This window comes from Pteropus vampyrus, unplaced genomic scaffold (assembly GCF_000151845.1).
Source record: "Pteropus vampyrus isolate Shadow unplaced genomic scaffold, Pvam_2.0 Scaffold5, whole genome shotgun sequence".
Taxonomy (NCBI): Eukaryota; Metazoa; Chordata; class Mammalia; order Chiroptera; family Pteropodidae; genus Pteropus; species Pteropus vampyrus.
The window spans coordinates 19,501,175-19,507,821 of NW_011888786.1; positions in this window are offsets into that span (position 1 = coordinate 19,501,175).

Consider the following 6,647-nt stretch of genomic DNA (forward strand, 5'->3'; position numbering starts at 1 on the left):
AAAATAATCCACTGAGGTGGGGTGGGGATATAGATGAAACAAGATTATCATGATAATTACTGAAGTTACATGATGAATACACTGAGAATTATAATATTATTCGTTATACTTTTGTTATATTTGGAAATAACAAATGTTTTAAATCCCTTAAAACAATGTAAACAAATGTGTATGTGTGTGTGTGTGTGTGCGTGTGAGTGCATATGTGTGTGTAGAAAAAGATAGAGACTTGTTTTGTTAAAGTCTCCATGAATGGAAAATAAATCATTCTGTTTCTTATGAATGAAACTGATCTTTGGCTCTATGGTCTTTTAAATTAAAAGCTGTCGCAATATAAGACAATGATTTATCTGGAGCCACATTTAAAAAGTAAAATCCAAGCAATAGCATTAGCTCTATTGAAACTGCCCTCAAAACCACAACCGTGTCCTCCAGAATGCATCTCCATATTTATACGGTGACTAAGTGAAGAAAGTCAGTTGTGTTTTGCTTCACACACAAAGCATTGAAATCTGATCAACTGCAATAAGCAGAAGATTAGTTTTTTGGCAAATAATATGTTTAAAAGGGATAAAATACTTGGTTTTTTTTTTTTTCAAGACATCTTTGAGGATACTGAATTAGAAAAATATCAAGTACTAGATGAGTAATGCCAATAAGAGAGTAAGCTTAATTCGTGCACTTCATATTTTCTTATAAAAACCTAAATGTGCATAATATGGGTTCTGTGTTGTTGGCTTTCTCCTCCAAGGAATTTAATAATATTAGAGAACTAAAATTTGCAGGAAGGCTCACTTGGTGAATTCACTAGGGATGTGACTTGTGTCTTCAATTCTAATATGAAAATATAGGCAGTAATTTGATGATAGCATGATAAAACATCTATTTTAAGGAAATGAAAAAAGATTGTAAAGTTATATCTGACAAAGTGGATACCAGGTAGAAGTTTAAGACTTGTCAGCCCACCAAACTTTTTAATGTTCAGAAAATATTTATTGACCTTTGTTATATTCACCAGCAAGGAAGATCTCTTCAGGGGGGATACTGTTAGTGGTCAAGTTTTCAATATTCTAAATTTTTCTCATGTTCAAAAATCAATTTATTGTTTTTCCAGAAACAACTCATTCGACCATAGCAAAACAAAAAAAAGAGAGAGAGAGAAAGAATTGAATTGAACTCAATTAAATAAATATTCAGAACTCTTTGTGGACATATCCACAGAGTCACAATGTCAACATTAGGCTCAGAGGCAAGAGTGGAAATAACCAGTCTGTTCCCTTCAACATTTTTGGACAGTCGCAGAGAGTCATTATTCTCCTCAGCCAACATCTTTTAAACGAGATGAAACACATTCTTGAAAAGAAATTTAGATCTCAGAAAAGAAATTATGGTGAAGTTACAATTAAAAGTAACAGGTAAGAGAAAAAAATGTATAGTTTTAAGTACCTATATTATTTATTCTTTACTCTCCCATCATAATAATCATCAGTCAAATCAGAGAAAGGAAACTACAGTGAGTTAGGAAGTGCTGACTTAGAGACAGAGGCTTTGATTTTCAATCCCAGTTTTGTCTCACACTTGTGTAAAGCAGTTAGCCACTCCGAGCCTCAGTTTCCACATCTACAAAATGGTAATAATGATAACTTAAGAATTAGGAATATTTAAGAGTAAATCAAGCACACAGTAATAGACATAAAGAAAATAAAAGAAAATCAACAATTATTATTTATATGTAATTTTAATGGAAAACAATATCAAAATGTGAGCTAAAGACTTGCACAATTTATTTAGGGTAAGCATATTTTATTTAGCAATGAGATTCTGTGCTATTCCAAATGGGAGTGTAGAAGAAATGTTCTGTGGGAAAAAGATGACATTCCAAAGGACCTTTATCACATGAATTAAAAGTTAGTTCATTACTTTGGGCAAAAATTGTTTTAACATTTTATCACTTAGTCTCATAGTTTTGCCTCTTTGCATTTTGATCAAATCAAGCTTTGATTTTCATTTGGGGTCTTCGTGCATTGATCATATTTTCTTTGCCCAATAAACCAAACAGTAGTCAAATCTTCATGTGTTAAGAGTTATAGAGACTCATTTTTTAAAATTATATTCAAAGGAAGTTATTTTTAAAGATTGGTTTTCATTTTAGTAATAATTTTCTTCAAGCCAAAATTAAAGTCAGTTCAATGTTTTCTTCTCTATTACATTCTTTTCCTGTTTTCAGTGATTTAGTCTCAGAAAAAAATAATAATTGAGACTAGAAAGGAAAAAAAACAGCGGGACAGAGAAAAAACTTAAGAGTAAGCATAAAACATAAAAAGAATTTAAATAATAACTTAAAATGATTCCAAGCAAAACTAAGTGATTTTCAACATGACTAATCTTTATCATTAAGCAAAATTCCTTTGTTAAGTTAGAATTTGAGTATTTATTCTGTCAGTGTCATTAGTATAATGCAAAAATCTAATAAAAGTAAAATATAAACATTTATACAAAAACTCATTATAAATGAGAAATTTGGGACTTTAACGTGTTAGTATTTTAATTACTTTTTATTTTTTAATTCCACGATGTATCTAATATTTCTTAGGCCAGTTTCTCTCAAAACACAACTTAATAAGCACATGCATGAATTTGTACACAGATGCTTTAAATGTGCAATAACACATCTCTACAATGTATTTAAATCACTTTTCTATCTGCCCATATGGCTGACAAAATAAGACAATGAATCTTGATAGTCTAGATGAAAATTGAAGAACAGCATATTATTGACATCTTCATTCAACATGCCCCACCCCACCCCAAAAAAGATGCTTTCAGAAATGTGTTTGGCAAACTTGATATTGTTCTTGTAGATCACAATGCTTCAGAAGCATGACTTCTCTGAGGAAACACTAGATCTTGTAACAGAAATATCTTTAAATCTTTTAGATAGCCAGTCCACAGGGAAAGGTTTAAGAAAGGATCAAAGCTTGTCCTTTCAGCTTGAATTATTCCATTACAGCTGAATGTGACATAATTACAAAAGATGTTGGATGTGGAATCTCATCAGGATTATCTGACACTCATCTTTGTTGAAAAAGTCTCTCCAGCTGTTGCTCTGATCGCCCAAATGTGACAGGAGTACAGAGTACAAAAGTACTTGTAAGTGACCACTGCTTGGGATGAGCTTAGCTTCCTTAGGCCATTTTGTGACTTTCCACAAATATCAAGAGTATGGAAAAACAGAAAACGTTGCTCCAAATATAGTTCCATTTTCATCCGTAAAGCAGTTTAGAAAACATAAAAAAGCAGCAGAACCAGCGAGGAGCTTATCTTTTGGCACATGTGTATTTGATGCAGCCAAACTCATTTAGGCGTGCACATTTCAATCAGAAATGATCATATGCACTCCTATGCAAGTCTGCATATGTTCTTATTTGTTTATACAATCTCACCTTAATTTATTACTCCCCTGTCTTGATGCCTGTCAACGGCCTTGCTGATAGAAATTCTTGTTATTGGGGATGACTCAGAAAAAGCATTATGACCCCGAAAATGAAATAAGCTGAATAAATATTTAATTTCCTACTATGTTTTATTGGTCATCACTAAATCACATTTAAAATTTTAAAAGGTGTGGGTCTTTTTACAAGCATTTTCCAAAGTTTCCTTTTGAAATATCACTGTAGAAGTTCAATTGTAAAATATAACATCAAACATAAAATGTTGAATAATTACTCATTCCAAAGGATTTGGGAGAAGCAAAAAAAAAAAAAAAAATACTTTTCTTTCCTTCCTTGTCGTGGATTACATTTTCTTCATACATTATTAATGAAGTTAAACTACTAGTAACATGCCAAATGTGCTGCACAGGAGATTTGTGCCTAATCCAGCACAAAACAGGCCCAGTCACATAATGATAGAAAAAAGAACAAATGTCAACAGTTTCACACTGGGACTAGATTAAGTAGACCGTACTTACTGATTTCTTACACAGGGATTATCTCACTTTTAGTGCTATGAGAAAGAAGGCCACACTTCTCTTATATTAACACAGAATTGCACCTGAGGAAAAAAAAAAAGGAAAGAAGATGCTTCGTCCCCACTCCCACTCAGCCCAACGGCCATGGAACCTTGATTTATTAAATACCGCAGACTTAAGCCATTGTTTGGATAATGGGCTACATAAAAATGTCTAATAGTGATATATAAGTATTAATGCCTTAGAGATCAAATATAATATTGCTTCTCATTGAACTCTGATTAGGTTGTGCTTAAAATAACTGGTGTTTATTGTTTACCCTTCTACTTGCTAGGTTCAAAAAGCTCCATGGCTTAGATCATGGCTGGATTCCTTACAGACAATATTAATGTTGAAAGAGTTTAAGGATTTTTCCCCGCTTTAATCTCTGGAGGATAAGGCTTGCAGCCCTTACGTAAGCAAGCTCCCATTGGCTTCAGTGAGAGTTTAGCAGTTGCATAAATATCACAGGAGCTGGCTTCATTATTAGTCTCACTCAAAGGGTACGTATTCGCTGGAAGTGTGATTTTCAGACTTTGATAATCCATGTAGACAAGATTATGTCTATTATTCATATCAAGAGTATGTACTATTAAAACTGATTATGTAAAAAATTAAATAAACTTATTTATTTAATCTTTAGTATACAGACATTGCTGTGACCTCAAAACTTACAACTGCCATCCATTCCAATAATTGATCCCAATATATCAATGACAACAAAATCTAATGTTTTTGTATTAAATAACTTCCCAAATGTATCTTTTTAAAGATATCTTGATCCTTAGAAAATGTTTTGAGAAACTTTATCTTAGGAGGAATTTTATTTTAAGATGTACGTCCATTTGGCTCGTAAACTATTTCTTAACTTACCTTTGCTCTTATTCCAATTATTTAGTATAGTAACTAAGAAACCAATCATTTGTTAGTGGGAAAAACATTTAATCATTTAGGGATATTTGCTTATGTTGTACCAAACAATGATTTGTAATTTTATTTGTATGCAATCTGAAATAGCTGTTCAGAAAATTCTGGCAATAAAAAAATAACGAGTGAAAGAAACTTGAGATATAGAAAACGAATTGAGTTAGGCCACAGTGGCCTGACTCACCAAAATAGCAGATACAATTTACTACCATTCAGTAACGGTGGACACCCAGAAAGAAAAGAATGGCTTTTTCACCTTCAAGAAAATCTCAGAGAGAAATATTTTTCCAAGTGAACAGTCTTTTTCCCCAGAATTCTCTCTTCATTAATATTCATTAAAATTTTCTCTGATCTGAATCTTCTTCAGCAATTCATAACTTGACCTACACCTCTGGTCAAGTATTCGTTTCAAAAGAAAAGTTGCATAAATCTAAATCTTGCTGAAAAAAATAACTCTAAATAGATCAGGCTCATAGAGGTGCACTAAAAATAGAGGAAGGAATTAGAAGGTTTGCAATTTTCTGGTTGAGAAGAAATTAACTAAATCACAGAGAGTGTCAGAGGATGTCAATGAACGGAAGAGCATGAGAAACATTTTTATGGTACAATTTACAAAACCTAGTAATTGATTATGTGGGAAAAAAGAAAGAGGCAGGATTTGGAGAAAATGAATGAGTGGTGAATCCCAGTCGAGGCAGAGACATTGAAGGAGAGGTTTCACAATGAGAAGAATGGAGATGAAGGCCTTGAACTTGTATATCGTAAAGATTTGCTATTGAGCTTTACCATATTATAATATCAGGATGAACTTATTCAGATTACTTGCCTTTTAGATCAGGGGAAATAATCATTTTGATTACTAGGACACAGTATAAATTGTGCTGAACTCCAAAATGATACAATAGGATGACATTTCATTAAGATAATATAATCATAATCAAAAGAACATATAATTTTAAACAATGGTGCTTTTTATAAAAGTGAGCAAGTAACATATTGTTTTTATATCTAAATATTAGATGATCTAAAATCACCAAATTCAACATACAATGTATGGTTATCTATCTTTTGAATTATGTGGATATTGGTATAAAAAAAGTAAATATTCAAGAAGAGCACACAACATTTCTTGGTATCAAAAATGTTAAATAAACTAAAATTTTTTTAAACTCTAACTCAGTTTCATACCCTTATGAAGATAACATCATGCAGTTTTTGAAAATATGCATTAATAATATGCATGGTCACAAAAGATAGTCAATTTTGAGGAATCACATTAAAAAATAAAAATCAATAACAGATTACCTGAAAAATAAACACAAGGCTATTGACTAAAACAGGGCAACTGAGATGAATTTTCAGAAATTCAGACATCTAATTCCCACACCCTCTACACAAAAATAATAATGGGCAGCTCTTCCCATGCCCAGTACAGCCATGGCTGGTGGTCTCAAGAAGCATCTGAAGTGTGTAGCAGCTCCAACGCACTGGATGCTGGATAAACTGACCGGTATGTTTGCTCCTCGTCCATCTACCAGTCCCCATAAGCTGGGAGAGTGTCTCCCTCTCATCATTTTCCTAAGGAACAGACTGAAGTATGCCCTGACAGGAGATGAAGTAAAGATCTGCAGGCAGCGCTTTATCAACATCGATGGCAAGGTCCGGACTGACATGACCTACCCTGCTGGCTTTATGGATGTCATCAGCATTA